The following is a 19,987-nucleotide window of genomic DNA, read 5'->3' as shown; positions in this document are numbered from 1 at the left end:
AGACTTTCCTTGGGCCGGGTTGGAGCTGCAGAGTGCCATTGAGCCCTATGGGAGACTTTCCTTGGGCCGGGTTGGAGCTGCAGAGTGCCATTGAGTCCTATGGGAGACTTTCCTTGGGCCGGGTTGGAGCTGCAGAGTGCCATTGAGCCCTATGGGAGACTTTCCTTGGGCCGGGTTAGAGCTGCAGAGTGCCATTGAGCCCTATGGGAGACTTTCCTTGGGCCGGGTTGGAGCTGCAGAGTGCCATTGAGCCCTATGGGAGACTTTCCTTGGGCCGGGTTGGAGCTGCAGAGTGCCATTGAGTCCTATGGGAGACTTTCCTTGGGCCGGGTTGGAGCTGCAGAGTGCCATTGAGCCCTATGGGAGACTTTCCTTGGGCCGGGTTGGAGCTGCAGAGTGCCATTGAGCCCTATGGGAGACTTTCCTTGGGCCGGGTTGGAGCTGCAGAGTGCCATTGAGCCCTATGGGAGACTTTCCTTGGGCCGGGTTGGAGCTGCAGAGTGCCATTGAGCCCTATGGGAGACTTTCATTGGGCCGGGTTGGAGCTGCAGAGTGCCATTGAGCCCTATGGGAGACTTTCCTTGGGCCGGGTTGGAGCTGCAGAGTGCCATTGAGCCCTATGGGAGACTTTCATTGGGCCGGGTTGGAGCTGCAGAGTGCCATTGAGCCCTATGGGAGACTTTCCTTGGGCCGGGTTGGAGCTGCAGAGTGCCATTGAGCCCTATGGGAGACTTTCCTTGGGCCAGGTTGGAGCTGCAGAGTGCCATTGAGCCCTATGGGAGACTTTCCTTGGGCCGGGTTGGAGCTGCAGAGTGCCATTGAGCCCTATGGGAGACTTTCCTTGGGCCAGGTTGGAGCTGCAGAGTGCCATTGAGCCCTATGGGAGACTTTCCTTGGGCCGGGTTGGAGCTGCAGAGTGCCATTGAGCCCTATGGGAGACTTTCCTTGGGCCAGGTTGGAGCTGCAGAGTGCCATTGAGCCCTATGGGAGAGTCTCCTTGGGCCAGGTTGGAGCTGCAGAGTGCCATTGAGCCCTATGGGAGACTTTCCTTGGGCCGGGTTGGAGCTGCAGAGTGCCATTGAGCCCTATGGGAGACTTTCCTTGGGCCAGGTTGGAGCTGCAGAGTGCCATTGAGCCCTATGGGAGACTTTCCTTGGGCCGGGTTGGAGCTGCAGAGTGCCATTGAGTCCTATGGGAGACTTTCCTTGGGCCGGGTTGGAGCTGCAGAGTGCCATTGAGCCCTATGGGAGACTTTCCTTGGGCCAGGTTGGAGCTGCAGAGTGCCATTGAGCCCTATGGGAGACTTTCCTTGGGCCAGGTTGGAGCTGCAGAGTGCCATTGAGCCCTATGGGAGGCTTTCCTTGGGCCGGGTTGGAGCTGCAGAGTGCCATTGAGTCCTATGGGAGGCTACCAAAATCATGCACTGAAGGATCAAAGTTAGAAAGTTTTTGTTACGATCGTTCGGATATGATCAGATCGTACCATGATATTTTTGTACAACAATAATACAAATTTGCGTGCGTTAGCATATCCAAAATTATCATATTTAATATTTTAATTGCCCAAAATTTGGACTTTGATAAATCTGCTTATGTGTTGGCAACCAAAAGCCCTTTAGCAGGGATCTAATGAAGATGCCCCCATCTTCTTCTTTTCTGTTGATTCACTGCCCATGCTCTGTGCCGCTTGTAGGGAGAACCGGGAGATAACTCCTTAAAGGGACAGCACCCTTACCTGTACTCGATAGGCCACACCAAAATCAAGGGAAGCACTCCAAGAAGTCATGCAACAAAAATCACTTTATTCCCTCGTCTTGTTTGGGAGTCACAGCATACAGGTCAAATCACATTGTTCAAACAGGCTTTCTTCAATCATGCAATAAACATATACCACGCCCGTGCACAGAAACTGTTGTTTTTACCAAGGGTAGCTACTTTTGGCTCTTCACCACTGTCCCCAGTCTCTATGGGATCTCCTGTCCCCACCTGGCTCAGCAATCCGGCACTCCCTGCGGTGCCCCTTTGCTATTCCATCAGGCCTTTTACTGGCAGACTCCTAGCCCGAAGCTCAACAAGCCCTATTCTAGCCTACCCCTATTCGCCTTGGTCCCTATTCTGTGGATGATCCACTGGAAACACTATTTCCCTCTACTCTCCTGGTTGGGGCAATAGGCGGCCCATGCTACATAACCCTGACTCAGACACCTAGTGCCTGCTCCACTTTCAGCTGCCCTGTTCTATCCTTTTCTTACCCTATATGCAGTTCTTTGTTTCCTCCAGCTGGCCTCTTCCGTGTTCTCCCATAAAGACCCTTAATTCTGGGTGTGGTCCCCTTTTTATATATTCTACCCCACACTGCCTCTAGTAGTCGGGGTGTGAACTGCACTCATAAATTTTTAATAGCTTTTAACAAAATTCTACTGCCACCTAGTGGACAAACAAAGTCACAACATTTTACCCCATTCCCACATACATATTAACACACAATTTACACCTTCTTACACGCTGTCATTTACTGAGCTTAGGGGCCGACCCACAATATACTGCATATATAGAATACTGTGCCTATCAGTGCAGCTACACACAGTAGCATATAGAAGCGGATCTGCTTGTCTCCCCCTGCCTACAAAATGCAGGCAGACCATACACCCAGTGTGCCCGCACCCTAATGGGAGCAAAAACTCTTGTGTTCAGTGTCTGACTGCACTCAGCAACTCATGCAGGGTTGTACATGAATGGATTGGAAATGAATAACATGCAAGTTAGGGTACAGGTAGGCGGTGGGAGGGGAGATTTTCCTACAAGACTTCCCTGACCACCCCTGATAAATACATTTTAGGGTACAAAAACCTGTAGTAATTCCATATGCAATAAATTGTGCAGAGTTTATTGCCTTTTGCACTCTGCCTGCATGTAGTAAATGACCCCATATTATCTCAAAGCAGCCTAAGCCTAAATAACAACTGGTCTGAGATTTAGAAAATGGCTTTGGAAAATTATTATTTTTTTATTTTTTCCTTTGAATAAAAAAAAAAAAACAATATTTCTTTTTATTTATACAGTTAATTCTTTCCTTATTAGGTCTTTTTAGAACCAGCTTTTAGGAGAGTTAAGGGAGTTTCACAAAAATGATGTTGGGGTAATTAGCAGTTTTGGCCATTGTTACCCATTGCCACCATTCTAAAACAAGTCACACAATAAAAGCTTGTTGCTGATTGGTTGCTGGGGGGTTAATGTAGCCTTTTTGTTAGTGAATGGAGTAATGGAGTAATGTGCTGTGATTAAACTCAGAATACTTAGAATAGGATGCGCAGGTGCAAAAAGTATCAGGGCGTATTGTGGTGTTACTACATCCATACCTTATTCCAATTCACACACCGAAAGCAGCAGTTTTGATCCAAACAAATGCAGCGGAATGGATAAAAATGATAATCATATACCAGGGATTCCTGTTTAATTACAGCCTGAGAAAGCCCCTAAAGAATAGAAATACTGTATAAATAATAGATAACAAATACTATGAGTGTAAACGACTGTATAAATAATGTATGAGTTCCCCTTAATTCAAATATTGTTATAATCAGATGAGTGTTTTGGTAAGGAGAGATGTGGTTTCTGCGATTTCATGTTACACGTTTGCCATCATTTATCTATTAAAGCTTCTAAGAAACTTTCCCCTGAGACAGTTTACTTAAGTCTATATAAATATAGCCACTGCAGGACCCAGGGGGTGATCATCTGGGTAGGAGGGGTCTCTCTGGTTTGCTCTGGATTCTGCAGAGATGGAGCAGTGTCTCCAAGCCCAGAGCAATTCTCCAAGCCCAGCAGTTCCCTGGCAGTGGCAGACTCACCCAATGACTGTTACATGCCCTTGGCCACAATCTGAGGGACACCGTACTTGCTGTGAAAATGTGTTGAAAAACCTCTCAAAAACAGTTTATGATCAGGGTCGGCATAATGTAGGCAAAAGGGGCACATGCCTAGGGCACAAACGTGGGGGGCAGTGCCGGACTGGCCCACCAGGATACCAGGAAAACTCCCGGTGGGCCCAGGTGTTAGTCTGCCTTCCTGCTCCTTACCATTTGGCCTGCTTCATGGTCATTCCCTATTTTTGAATGGGAACAAAGGCAAAATAGATGGAAGAATAGATATTAGCATGTAAATAAAAGAGACTAGGAGAATAAAGAGGTTGGGGGAGGAAAGGAGGAAAAATAGTTTGGAGAGTGGGCCTATGGTCTAAGGCAGTGCTGTCCAATGTCTGTGGTGCCGAGGACTAGGATTTCTCTAGCATACATGGTGGAGGGCCGATAATGGTAGCCAGTTTTTACCACTCCCCCTTTAAACCACACCCAATTCAAACCACACCCATTTTATCACAATGGTGGTAGTGCAGAAAAAACCCAAATGCTTGGTCCTCACTGCTGGGATATCAACCGTCATGTGAAATAATTATATTATGTCATATTAAGACACACCCTTAAATCCATATGCCTCCTCCTCCCCTGTGGATAGAACAGCAACCCCTCAGGAAGTGAATTTTGTTGAGGAGTAGGTGGTTCGGAGCTAGGATGGCAGCACTAGTGGCATTGCGCATTTATTGGATTGTTATGGTAGATGGTTGTTCAAAGAGTTAATTGTTTGTTATACAAACGTTCAAGTTATGTTCATTATATGTTTGATATGTTTATGTTATGCCATTTGTTCTTTATGGTACGTTTTAAATTAAAATTTCAGCTGTTAATAAATGTTCTGCAGCCCTTTTCATCCAAAACTGGTGTCTGTGTATTTTCTGGGATTTGCAGCATAGGAGGGGTGGTGTTGTAGGTTGGCAAGAAGCGGGGCAAGTCCCAGCGATGCTCCTGTCATAAGATTCTCGCATATTTAGGGTGAAAACACACTGAACTACTAGAAGCAGTTACTTTTTTACTTTTTTTTTCCGAGTGGCCCCAAAGCAGGTGCTCATTTTTGAATTTCTAGTTAGGAGGCAAGTTTTAGTTGCATAAAAGCCAATTATAATGCCAAACAGAGCCTTCTGTAGGCTGCCAGTACACATAAGGGGCTATTTTTGCTTTTATTGGCACCCCCAGGAACCTTTTTCATGTGTTGCTCCCCAACACTTTTCCCATTTATATGTGGCTCACAAGTATAAAAGGTTGGGGATCCCTGCTCTACGCGGTGTTTCTTTAATATCAAAGCAAAATCTTCCCCTTTCTAGAGCTTTACTATTAACTAATATTCAAAAGTCTCATATAAGTAAGCTAGGGGACGCAGGGACCCTGTTTATACCTAAGGGCCATTTTATTAATCCAACAAATAAAACACTGAGAGCACACATTGTGTATATCTAATAAATACATGCATAAACATTAGCTTGTGCTAATGGAAATATATAGAAATACATAGGAAATACTTTACCTTTCATAAATTGCATCACATAAACCACATTTTTCCCATTTTCTTAGAATTTATTTTATTACAGATCAATAGAATTCTTGCTTTCTGAAATGAGTATTGAGCCAGATTTTTGTTACAAGTTGCTCACCTAATGTAACCATACCTTATATTGTCTCTCGCCTTTACAAGGAATATACTGTCAGGATATTATAATGTGCTGTTAGCGTATTTTTATACATATATGTTTTGTTTTATTATTGGATAGAACTATTTTAGAGTTCCCATAGTAACAGTGCATAAAACAGACTTCTTTGACAAGGACACGCTAATTATCTGTATTCTACTGGATTGTGCCTAAATACATGAAATGTGTATTATTATTATTTGTATTCTTTATCTAGCACGTATCAACGCAATCACAAACGCTGAGCGAAAACAAAACCTTTCTATTAACAACCGGGTTACCTTGTTAGTGATGAATGCATAATGCATCTAGTGTGTTTTATAAATGGAATGAGGTCACAAGCACATAGAGAATATACCTGTATTATAGAGGCTGCTAAACAGACATGAGCCCATCAAATAGATAACATAACATATCGTGTGTTAGATTGTTGTAATGAGAGTTACATTAGGCATAAACATATTGGGGCTGATTCACTAAAGTGCGATAACGCTTATCGCATGCTTTTTTGCGTTAAAAAGCACGCAATAAATAAGTACCGATTCATCAAAGTCATTTCGCACGCATTAAGGCGCATAGCCTTCGCATGCGTTATTTACCTGGCATTGCATTAATTCTCGCATAGAAATAATATTAACGCATGATTCACAAACACATATGAATCATTAAATGCGCTAAATATCGCATTAGTCTGTGCGAAAATTAACACCTACTTGGGGAAGGCGGTACGTGGTACGTGAGCTTTTGGCAACACAATATGGACTTTGCAGTGGGATTTTTTCAAGTAAGTGTTGGCCCTAGAGTGATGCAGCCTCCAGTTTTTAGGGAATTGGTAATTTTCAGAAAAGAAGTTTTCCGAAAGTAATGGTTACGTGCATAAAATCATGCGCTAATATAGCATGCGGCGAAATATATCGCGCGCAGCAGGAAATAACGCACGGTCCAGGAATTAACACAAGAAAAACGCTCATCGCGAGTTAAATAACGCAAAGAACATTGCTTCTTAATTATGACGCCTGTCCTTTTAATGAATCGAGCGTTAAGTCGCAAAAAATAAGAAGCAATAAAATTTTTAACACATGCTATAAATAGCGCTCGTTTTAATGCACTTATGTGAATCAGCCCCATAGTATCTCTATGGGCTGTGTGATAAAATAGAAGTGGTTTAGGGACTAAAAAAAGAAAGAAAATTAATCATAAAGCATATTAGGGCTTAGCTACTATGTGTATAACTCAAGTGCAGGATTGCTAAAGGCTCCACAATTGCACCCTTTAGCAGGGGCGCTTCTGTCATGAGGCGAGTTGAGAAAAGTTGCGCCTTTTTCGTAGCGTTAAAACTTAAAAGGTGCGAAGTTTCGCGTAAGTTTTAACGCTACGAAAAAAGCGCAACTTTTTGCGCAAGTTTTAACGCTACGAAAAATCGCCAGATTTTACGCAACTTTCGTAATGGCTATGAAAAACTCGCGTTTTTACGCAAAAATCGTATTGGTAACGAAAAATTCGTAAAGACGCCGAAAAAATCGCAAAATACCGATCATTACGAAAAAAACGCAATCGGACTCATTTCGACCCGTTTGTGGGTTAGTAAATGTGCCCCTTAGTATGTTATAGAATGCCCTATTGCTTGCAACTTTGCAATTGTTTTTCATTATTTATCCTCGTCTGCCTCTTTTCAGCTTTCAAATGGGTATCACTGACCCCTGCAGCCATAAACTATTGCTCTGTGAGTTATTATTGTTACTTTTTATTACTTATCTTTCTATGCAGGCACTCTAATATTCACATTCCCATCTCTCATTTAAACCATTGCCTGGTTGCTAGGGTAAATAAGACCCTAGCAAGTTGAAAGCTGCTAAAATACCAAATGGACAGCTGCTGAACAGAAAGCTAAATAACTGAAAAACCATAAAAAATGAAGACCAATTCCATATTGTCTTAGAATACCAATGTCTACATCATATTAAATGTTAATTTAAAGATGAACTACCCCTTTAACGGCAGACACAAGTAGCACTTGTGGGGGGGATTCACAAAAGTGTTGGTAAAGGAAAATTAGCATTTTTAACTCCATTGCAATTCAATGCATTTGACATAAGAAAAAAACGTAAGAAAAAAGTCTTCTTAATTCCAGTGTATTTGGCATAAAAAAAATAACATTAGAAAAAAGAACAATACATTTTGAGCAAGAAAGACAGAGAAAAAAAATACCCATTGTCTCCAATGCATTTGGTACAAGAGAAAACACCCATTGACTTAAATGCATTTGGCATAAAAAAAAAGAAAATGCCTTATATTACATTTGGAGGTTATTGGCATGCCACATAACATATAGACGATTTAAGATACTTTTGTTAAGGTTGTTCATTGTTTTTACACCTTGTCTTTAATGTAAAAAAGAGAGTTGTACCATGTATAGTCATCTGGAGCAACCAATGGTGTACGTGCTTTCAAATAGGAGACCAATAAATGCTGCCTATGGCCTGGAAGACATACGCCCATATAATTACATTACAGAAATTTGTAATTAAAATCCTCCACTGTTAAATTAATATTAAGCAAATGTTATTTTAGCAAAAATAAAATGATGGCAATAACAGTTGTTATTTAAAAAATACAGATGGTATCACTGCAGAGAATAAATCTGCTTAGATGAATACTACTAAATGAAAAGAAAGTTGGGCCAAGAATGAAATTCTCATATTATACTTCAGTGCATTCTATAACATTCAAAGGCACTTATTAACAGTGTATTGGTTGGGTGAAACTGTTTAGTCAACTGCACAATCGTGGGAGAGCTTTACATATCTGTGCCCTAAGAAGTATTTTTTAGGTGTATCGAGGCTGCAATGTCTCCTCTGAAGTTTTCTTTATTTTGTTAAAGGTGATGATCTTTCAGATTCCTCTCCAGTGACTCCAGTGGTTTTTGGGATGCACAGTTAACTAAGGACTTTGGATGCCGGCCATCTTCCGCAACAGCTTCAGGTCGGCAAGTGAGCAGGCAACCAGAATCCACTACTCTCTTGGGACCCTTTTCCAAGGAGGTTACCATCCACCTTTTGACACCATGTGCCAAAACTGGGGCTTAGCCCCCACATTCCAGCAAGCATTCCTACCGCAAGCTGTGACAGCATAACAACCCCCCCCAACCCAATCCACCACTGCTTGTACTCAAGGACAGGACAATGCTCCTTGACTTCTACGAGGTAATTAGTATCGCTTCTTCCTCTGCTGTTACCCTATTCCGGTCCCTCCTCCTACGTTACAAACCCTCCTTCCCCTTGTCCTAGCCTGTATTAATTAACCCCTTCCACTCCCCCTGCCCCTGCACCATCAAGGCTCCTGCTACCTTAAAGGTATGGAGCCCCATCCAGCCAGGCCAATGTGAATGGTGCCCAAGGCTAGCCCCTCACCCTCGATCACGACAAGCAGGAGTTGCAATGCAATGTGCAATGGCAACCAACCCTCACTCCCTGAGTCAGCCTGGCAGCCACAATACAAAGCTGAACTATTGGTAGGCAGGCAGAAGATTTATGTATCTAGCGCTACCCCCCATACACCATATACCATAGGCAACCCTGGTTCTGGCCCTGCATGCATCTCTTAATAAATTAAAATAAGAAAAGGTTTAGCTGTATTTGTACCTGTGCTAACTTCTAGAGCTGCTTTTGAATTAAAATACCCCCCATAGATTCTGTTAGACCCCTTGGCATAGCTTGAGTTGTGCACCCTCACTCATTCTTGTGTTATCTAGTATTACTTTCTAATTTAATTACTAGTGATGGGCGAAATGTTTAGCCAGGCATGGATTCGCTGCGAATTTCTGCGTTTCGCCATTGGCGGATTGTTTCGTGAAATGGATGAAAAAATTTGCCACGGAAAAATTCGCTGAGCGTCCAAAAATTGTTGCCCGCGACAAAAGAATAGCCACGGGCGACAAAAGAATAGCCTTGCGACAAAAAAATAGCCGTGGACGACAAAAAAAAAAAAATGCGGGTGACAATTTTTTTTGACGTGCGACATTTTCGCCGCTTCATGAATTTTTCGCCGTTTTGTGAATCTTTTGAAAGATTCGTGAATTTTTCGGTGAAGCAAAACGGGACAGATTCGCTCATCCCTATTAATTACTAAACCAACAAACTGCCATATCTTGCCTAAATCAATGATGTCATATGCCAGTGTTGCCTTTGTTCCAGCACTGATTTTTGAGGAGACAGGTTATGCCAACGTGTGTGTCACAGAGACAGAATTCTGTCTGTCTACAGATTACAGAAATGGAAACACAGACATGCATATTCTCATTTTTATTTTTCTGGTGAAGAAAGGTTTTTAGAGATGGGCTATGTATAGCTTTATTGTACTATAATATGACAGGCACGAGAATAATGAGTAAGGGGATACACAACAAAGCCAACAACTGGGAAAAGTAGTTATAGAGGCTTCATACCTCTGTAAATGGAAGAAACATTGCACAGCCTTTCCCCTACCTTCAGAAGAGGGAATTAAAAATGTCTAATACTAACCTCCTGCCACGTGCACGTGTACAAAATCAGGTCTAGAAAACCTTAGATAGATCTACTTAAGTATAGAAACCCAAACACAGCTGTATATCTTTGTGTCCTTTGAGATGTTAATAGCCGGTGTAGCAAAGTTCTGTTGTTGTGTATTAATCACATTACACCAGAGAGATAACTTTCTTCTGGTGGGACTTGATCACTGAAAAGGTTTAAGCATTGGGTTTGGTCATTGGGTTCTCACATACTGCAGAACTGAAATACCAGTAACCTGGTAAGTACCTGGTAAGTGTCTTACTAGATCACATTTATGATTCTACAGAATCTAGTTCTTTGGCATGATTCAACCCATTCTGGCATTCTTGTAGGTTGTATCAGTTTGCTGTGGGAATATGTAGGACTAGTGTTACAGCAAAGATTATTTCATGTAAAATGTGCCCAAAAATGTACTGCCCGTAGTATGATGAAGTTCTGCAGAACTTTGTACTACTTATTTCAATTTTCATGAATTGACATATTATCCCTACTTACTTTAGTTTTTAATTTGTGTCCAAGAGCACAATCAATAGGCTTATGTTAGTCCCACTGGAAATCTTTGGAATATGCTTACATATGTTAATATGTTAGCAGAACACACAGGTCACATCTGCACCTTCTTTTTTTGTGTGTGTAATTCCTAAAAATGGCTCATCTAACACATTTCCCTAAAATTATCCCTAGCTTGTCAGCTCTAATTACATTTGTGATGAGCGAAGATGTTCTATTTGCTTGCCAATGCCTTGGCAAAGAGCCTACTTTCATCTTTCTGCTAATCTTCCACCCTCTCCTCCTGCCCTTATTCTTGTGCCCTTCACGGCTGGAGTGGGTTATTAGACATGGAGATTATGCAGCCTGGGTAGTCCTGCTTCTTTTTTGCTTATAATACCCCCTGATTTCTCACTGCAAGAGCCTGAGACTTGATTACGCCGAGCTCTTCACAGACATGTAGATCTAGTTAGGGAGAGTGCTTGCTTTGATTACTTGATTGATAATGTTCCAAATTTTCTTTTTCTGATGTCTTAACCCCTCCTTACCAATGAAGGGATAGTCCATAGAAAGGAAAACGCACAGAGGCCCTGTCTGTTGAATCTAAAGTTTGGGTGTCAAAATAAGCCTTTCTGCAATTCCACGTTGTATATACAGGTAAATGCAAAACCACTTGTATAGCAAGGATTTTACAATAAATAACATATTCTCTATTTTCTTAGTTCATAATATAAATATTGTGGGAATTCAATCATATGGCAGAAGTTGTAATATATTTTTTTAGATGAAGAGACAGTGACACCCGTGGAAATTTCAAGCAGTCATGTGCCTTTATTTTACTCACAGCAGGGGTTTTCCACAAAACAGGCTCTTTTAATTTAACACAGTATATTAAAAAAAATCATTGTTCTTACCATACCAGACTGGTCCCTTGGCAGTTGTATATATACAGAAAACCTGTTTTTGGATAGTGCTTCAGCAAATGAATCCATATGAATTACAGACATATAACTCACATGACATGGGCAGGGACAATGTTGAGGTGCCCCTTTTCCAGACAAAACCACCTCTTACCCACCAGCCCTTTACTTAAAATATTCAAACTGACACCATGTTGGTTGAAATGGCTGCTGCAAGTTTACTTTACATAACCAGATCACATGCTTAACAATGCATAGTTAACATCACTATCAAACTTTGTCTGGCTCCCCAAACTATCTGCTGAAGGCTGCTCTTGTTGGGAAAGCTTTAACCCCGTCAACCGCTGAGGCTAGGCCTCTCACACTTAAATAAACACCCCTTTCCCACCAGTTTATCTCCTCAACTACTAGCCTCGGCCTAACTTCTGCCCTCTGCCATTCATGCAGAGAATCTAGCCCTGCTGGGACAGCCACAATAAATTCCATGCCCCAATGACCATATCTCAACCCATGCTAAGGAAGGGTGTTTGGGGGCTGTTAAAAATGCTGCCCTCTACGTTTGTCATACCCCTTGCTTAAAAAAGCTTCTTTCCCAGCCCCCTAGCCAATCACTACATAGGACTATGTTACCCAACCATAACCCCTTACGACCAAACTACCAAAATGGAATAAGGGAATTGGTCCTCGCTTCCTAACCCTGTCATGGCCCCATCCCTCCATCTGCCTTGTTCAGTCCTGGGCCAGCTTTCTTTTAGCTTTTCCCTCACTCTTAGGTTCTTACTTCCTGGACAAACAGCTTAACACTAGCCCCCTTTTATCACAGGAGGTTATGGTTCTTATTTGTTATACGTTGGGGCTTATTTACAAACATGAAGTGCAGTAAGCAAAGTGGCATTTCAGACACCATTTACCATGTTTAGCATTGTCTGGAACGCAGCATTTTCCCCACAATTCCAGGTTAATTGCTAATATGAGGTGACATTGCATGTGATGCACAAGGCACCAAAAAACTTGCAATTGTAACTAAAAAATGTGGCCATTTTTAGTGCATGCCATCTGTGCGTGATGACCACACAATGCTACCTGCTGATTGGTTGCCCTGGGCAACATCACCGGTAATGCTTCACTCCACTTTTTACACAGCATGGTAAATATACCCCTAAGGGGCTGTGAGGAAAGCCAAAACCTATATAACATTGTAAGTGGTTCACAAATGAGGGAGCAGGATGGGGGCATCAGGGCAGGAACTTGGCAAACCAGAAACAGGAGGCATCATTGGTCCCTAAGTTCTTTCCTTGCAACTGTTCCTGTGGATAATGATATATCATCACGTATTTGTTGTTTCACTGAATGCTTTCATAAAGGACTTAGAAGAATTAAGGACAATTTTTCTCTGCAAGAACACTTCAGAATTGCTATGGTAGATGTCAACCCACTGTTCAGCCGACTCAAAGAAGAATTTCCAAAGTACAGTGGTTGTATAAGGCTGCATGTGGCCAAAAGAACGATACACAATTTAGAACATCATTCTCCAAAGACAAAAATTGGGAAGCAGCTGTGAAATGTAGTGCCCTTATTACAAACTACGCTACAATGGGATGATGGTGTGCTTCTTATTTGATCATGCTGTTATTAGAATTCACATTGTTGCTTATATTTCTCACAGCCATAGCATCTGGCAAACATATCGTAGTGGATATCCATCAGGAGCACCCCACATTTCTTAACTGCTGAGGCAATAGGACACGCTCAGTGTGTTGTGGGCTGCTGTGAATCTCTTTAGCTTCCCCTGCAAATAACAATAGACAGAGCAGAATTTGAGACCCTAAGGTAAGAGGAGCAGAATATATACCGAGTAACTAATATTAGCTTGCAACAATTAACATAAAAACCCAGTTGAATGATAAAATCCATATACAGCTCAAAAATAAATTCAACTTCATCTTAGTAAATAAAAATGGAACATGTATCCAAGCAGATATATATAGTAACCTACTCTTCAATAAATAACTACTTCAATCTCACTTGCTTGTTGATATATAGCAAAGCTCCTGGAATAAGAGATTGTATCTATTCCAGGATAAGTTCCATAGGAAGCATTTTCCAGCCTGATCACTCTATGATATGTTTACTGCTCACAATTCCAGGAAACTCAATGATGTACTGCTACAATCAGGTATATAAAAAGGAGTTTGCCCTGAAAGTAAGCGAAACACATCCTATTATTTATACTCAACATGTTCATCCTTATATTTTGTGGGAAACTCAAACGTGCATGTTTAGGATGTATCTATTTGCATCATGTGTTAAAAATAAAAACTCTAAATAAATGAGTAATAATCAGGCAAAATGCCCCACACAGTGTGCAAAGTGCAACAAAAAAAAGGGTGATTGTAACCTGAGTGGGGCATTGTAAGTGAGCCCTATTAACTCTGTGCTGTGATATAGTGTTGCCTAATACTGACCACAGACTAAAACTGAATTAAAGATATAAATGGGGCACCAACACTTTAACAAAAAAATGAGTGAATACGGGTGTGCATGATCAAAAACGTAAATGCAATTAAGGAAGAAAGAAAGAAGATCAAAACGCTGCACCACCCACAGCTGTATATTTAAAATAAAGTCAAAATAGTTAAAAGTAAGGGGTACGGCTCGGTGACACACTGAGGTGGCCACATTAGCACTCTGTGTCTGGTTTAGGGAGAGCAGGGGGGGGAAGAGTAAATGCGGGATTAACTATACCTGTGCTGGTGTGAACGACGCACCACACCACCCACTAACATCATTTAGGACCACCATGCACCCTTTACCAAACCATACCCTCTTCTCCTCTCCCACACCATCAATACCCACGGCACTTCAACACCTGCCTACCCTGCTAAGTTCAAATAAGCGCCTGACACACATTTCGCTCGGTAAGCCCAAGCTTTTTCAAAGGCATTAAAGTCAGGCGGATCATGGGGTTAAATAAACAAAGGACTTTCCCCCTAATTTGAACAGACCAATCATACATGTCCTGGGAACCCACCACAGAAAGCATCATGATGCGGGTGTGCATGATCAAAAACATAAATACAATTAAGGAAGAAAGAAACAAGATCAAAACGCTGCACCACCCACAGCTGTATTAGTTCGTAGACTCAGACCAAGTAAAACTTAACATTTATTTAACCATTAAAAATGTTTGGTCTGTTTAAACTAGGGGGGCAGTCCTTTGTCTATTTAACTTTCCCCATAATCTACCTGACTTTAATGCCTTTGAAAAAGCTTGTGCTTACCGAGCGAAACGTGCGTCAGGCACTTATTTGAACTTAGCTGGGTAGGCAGGTGTTGAAGCACCGTGGGTGTTGATGGTGTGGGAGGGGGGAAGAGGCTATGGCTTGGTAAAGGGTGTGTGGTGGTCCTAAACGATATTGGTGGGTGGTGTGGTGTGTCGTTCACACCAGCACAGGTATTGTTTATCCCGCATTTACTCTTCTCCCCCCCTGCTCTCCCTAAACCCGCACTAAGTGCTAATGTGGATACCTCAGTGTGTCACCGAGCCGTACCCCTTACTTTTAACTATTTGACATATTTTAATGGTTAATTAAAGGTTAAGTTTTAACTTGGTCTACAAACTAATACAGCTGTGGGTGGTGCAGCGTTTTGATCTTCTTTCTTTCTTCCTTAATTACATACTAAAACTGACCTAATACTGAGTAATACTAAGCCTAAGGCTAAGGCTAATGCCAGACAAGGTGTAGTGCTTTTCCGCTTTCCAAAAATATCCGCCCTACGCCTCGTCTGGCATTAGTCTAATACTGACCTGACTGCAGACATACACAGGTGCGCAGGCATTTAGCACATTGCACATATGCATATGACATTATTAAGTGCATGATGAGATGGCTTTCTATATATTAATTACAGAGAATGTTGATGACATTGTGCAGAGGATTGCTTTCTCTGTTAATGATGTCAAATCTCTTACTAACCACCCCCCTTTCCATTCTGTAAGGCTTAATAACAACTAATTAGCTTGGATACAAATTGCTGACTCTGCAGGAGTCTCTGTTAGTTACCAAATCACCTGAAAAATCAGCCACATATTAGAATAAAGGCAAGTTTCTGGGCTAAAGCAATTCTAGCCAGAATTTCTAGGAGCTTCCCCACTGATGATCTAATATCCTTATTCTAGGCACTGTAGTCAGGTACCGCACATCCCTATGTATTCATAAGCCCTGCAGCATGTAGTGCTCACTGATCTTTCTCCGAACATCTGCACATTATCCCCTTCAAACTCATGTTGCACAGTCAGTTAGCTTTTAATCTGTACATCACATGTTTGTGTGACAGATATATATAGAAAGCATACTATAGCATTATTTATCTGCTTTACACATTCTGTATTTTGTTTGCACTCTGTACTTTATTGATCCAAAGTTCCTATATCTGGATGCATATCAGGGTTCTACATCTTCCTATTAACCACCAATAAAATATGCTGGACAGATTCAGTGTCGGACTGGCCTACCAGGATACCAGGAAAACACTCGGTGGGCCCAAGTGTCAGTGGGTCCTTCTGCTCCTGACCATTTGGCCTGCTTCATGGTTATTCCTGACCATTAACCCTACTTCATGGTTATTCCCTATTTCTGAATGAAAACAAAGAAGAGAAATAGATGGAATAATAGATTTTAGCATGTAAATAAAAGAGACTAGGAGAATAAAGATGTTGGGTAGTGATGAGCGAAAAATTCATGAAACACATTTGTCAAAGGATTTTTTTGTCGTCCGATCTTTTTTTACATGACCGTGCCCTTTGTTATGCAACTGCGCCCATTTTTGATGCGGCATGCCCAATCTGACGCACATTGGAATGTTTTGACGTGTGGCAAATTTTCACTGAAGTTTCGCAAAACAATTCGTCAATGCAGAAATGTGGAAATTCACTGCGAATCCATGCCTGGCAAAAAAATTTACTCATCACTAATGTTGGGTGAGGAGAGGAGGAAAAATAGTTTGGAGAGTGGGCCTAGGGTCTAAGGTTTTCTGGTGGGCCCCTGGGGTCCCAGTCCGACACTGAACAGATTGTCCATTTAAATATGACATTTTGGCATCTAGCTTCCATTGAGTAAATTAGTATACTTTACAGCATGCTCTCCAAGAGGAAAGGGCTTACAAACTCTGCCGCAGGTATATATAGGGGTATATGGGGGAGAAATTAGGGCAGTGTGCACTGCATCCAATACAGATATGTGAAGAAATAAAATATACTACCAGGAACTAGTTTTTCTGTCACAGTCTTCTTTAAGAAAATGCATGACTGTTATCAAAAGCCAAGACATCACCATGTATTAAACCCTATTTGACAAAAGAATGTACTGGGAACTAATAAACAGCTTATTGTAATAGAGGCAGCCTGAGGCCTTTAATAACTGGAGCAGCTCGCATTAGCAGCAGACTTGTGTAGCAAGTAAGACCTTCAGTGGGAGACGGAATTCTAAAACAGAACGGTTGGAGCAATAATGTTGACTTTATATTTTTTTTTTCCCAGGCCTCTGCAATTTTTATAAACTTCTTGCAAAATTGACTTTATATTATATTTTAATGTTGCATTCGGAGGATTTTAATATCATTCCAAATATTAACATTGCTTTGAGGACTGTGTTTATTGGAGGGGCTCTACTGCCCTCTAGTGCAACAAACTTGGGGAGAAAAGTACAGAATTGATGTTTTGGGTTTGAAACGTTTCCTGCAAATGCCAATATTTTTAGCAAAAAAACAGAAGCTACCATGCTGACCCGATGTACGTAGAAGTAAATACTGCAGCACAGCATTGTGGTGTGCTTTAAAGATGGATGAGGAACCCTACTGAGGTGGCTTAATCCCTATCCTTGGTCTCATGTGAAATAATTTCTACTTCTGTGCTGTCCAATGTCCCAGGGGGCCAACAGAATGGCTAAACTACGATGAAATTGATCTGATTTATAATGAATGTTTTTTCTCACCAATAAGTTACTATAATCCTTATAGATTGATTGAAATATATTGTACCCTGATCTTCGATTGATAAGCTCTTAAGATTTTCTTACAAGCTGCTATGGTGCCATGAACACAGTTTAATGCTTGTGTATGCATTTATTAACATTAAGGAGGGGATTTATTAAAATTCGGGTTTCCGTGCATACGCATTAATGTCAGTCATTTATCAAAAAATCCAAATGAATAAAGCACAAAGGAAAAAAGTCACAGAAAATAAAGCAAAACTGTGAATCTTTCACTTTGCCACACGAAAACCATGACTTTTTCATATTGTTGCACAAAAAGCAGCGTCAAAACCCCCCAAAAACTTCTAAAACCACAAAGCAAAGACAGATCTTCCATTTGTTAATCTGCCATTGACTTCTACATGATCTCGACAGGTTTGAGCTGGCGTATTTTTGCATTTGGAATTGTTATGGTTCTGTTGCATAAGTCATGACAGGGTTGCTTTTTTTTCTACAACAAAATCGGGTTTTTTGGCAGAAAAAAATGTGCAATATTAAATGCCCCCTATAAAGACATTAGTTATCCCTTCACTCAAGGCAAGTTGATATCAAGGTCCAGCTACAAGGTGTCCACACTGCACACACTTCTGGCAAATAAGGTGCCCAAGTTCCTTCTAAATATCAGGTCTAATCTGCAGCTGCTACATTTTGATTGGGTAAGCAGTTTTCTCTCTTTCTCCACTTAAAGGACAGTCCACAAAGTTTAATTTTATATTTTGGACTGAACATGACTTTCTTATTAGTGATGTTTCCTACCATATACCCTAAACCTCATTTTAGTAGCCCTGTGAGCTAAGTAAGAGAAGCAGGTGAGGCTTTGGTTAGATGGTTAAGAAGAGCGTGTCTGTGGTTTGCACCTTACTGTTTCACCTCTCCTGCACAAATGAAAATCTATGGGGACACCAGACAGGTGGCAAAGTCATGCTACTCTAGAGTTTAAGAGATAGCTGCTTCTCAGGAAGACAATTTCCCTTTGAGAGGCAAAGTGGGAGACTAGTTGAATGTCTAATCCATTAATACCACAGAGACCCTGTATCTTCAGCTAGAATGGGCTACTGTATGACGTGTTTCAGAGAGTAACCCAACTGTGTGTAAACTCAGCAGAGTGAGAAAGATAGACTGCGAGAGACAGGACTTTCCCCTATCCCCATATACTGACCCCATAACCCCACCCCTTAACCCCCCCCAAATTTCCATAACTGACCACCTAACCCCACCCATTACACCCTCTACCTGCTTTGGCAATGCAAAATGTATTTGGTCCTGCCAATAAAGCTCATTTGATTTGAATTGATTTGATTTGATAGAGCCTATAAAGGACAAGAAGAGAGAGTGGCAATATATTGGGCAAACCCCCATGAATTCAATTGCTACATTTTTTCTTTAGGCTAGTGCTCCTAATGTGAAGGGAATCTCTTTATAATGTAGCAAAGGTAACAAGAAGGAATACCTTTAGCAGTGAAACATAGCTCATGAACTGCCATTAAAGGGATAGATATGTTCTTAAAGGACAAGTAAAGCCCAATTCACTGAAGGTGCCACAATGCTATGCAGCACCATGCGTGTGGCTCCTCAAACTCCAACACACACATGCCCAATAAAGTAAAGTTTTCAGATTGCATGAGCCTAAGTCTGATCTAGTTCCAGTAGTGTTATGCTCCTTTTTTTTGTAAATGAAAAATGGCATGAAGAACAAAACATAGTGATAAAGGTATCACAGATTTGCCCCTGTTATGTTGTACTGTTATTTTTAACCTTGACCTTGTTTATGCATGTATATGTGTATATATATATATGTTAAAATAAGTTCTGTAGCATCATAGAGGTTCTAATAGAGTTGGGGATCCACGCTTTGATTATTAGTAAATAAGTCCAGTTTTATGACTGAGTTGCATGAATGGATGTGAAGACCGCTGGTTTGAAAGAGGTGTAAAAGAGGCCATTCATGTTAAAGTGGAGAAACCATCCCTAAACAGAGACGGGGGCCTTCGACACCATCTGTCTGCTACATACAATGCTGTTCTAACATTTGTACCCCGGCAGTTTCAGAACTCTTCACACATCCATTCATGCAACTCTAACAAGTAACACCTGTTTCGATGAGTTGCATTATACCTTGGTAATCCTATCAAAGTAACTCCACAACATTCACACCTCTGTGAGTTTCAGATGTCACCTCTCTGAAGAGTTACAAAGTGCCATTGTGATTGGATTAGTGGAAGAGTACATATGCTGAAGACTTCCCATACCAGTCAGTTTAACTGAAGAAGCTGCTCGGATGAGTAGTGAAACGTCTTCAATGATTACCTAACAAGTCCAGTTGCTTTAGATTTATTTATACTATATAAGTCCAGTTTTAGGTTGCAAAAATGACAATACTGTCTTGTAGAATGACTTACAGAAAAGTCAAGACAGCAAAGTA

The sequence above is a fragment of the Xenopus tropicalis genome, chromosome 3 (assembly GCF_000004195.4).
Source record: "Xenopus tropicalis strain Nigerian chromosome 3, UCB_Xtro_10.0, whole genome shotgun sequence".
NCBI classification, from domain to species: Eukaryota; Metazoa; Chordata; class Amphibia; order Anura; family Pipidae; genus Xenopus; species Xenopus tropicalis.
The sequence above is the reverse complement of the archived record's forward strand: the minus strand, read 5'-3'. Positions refer to the sequence as shown.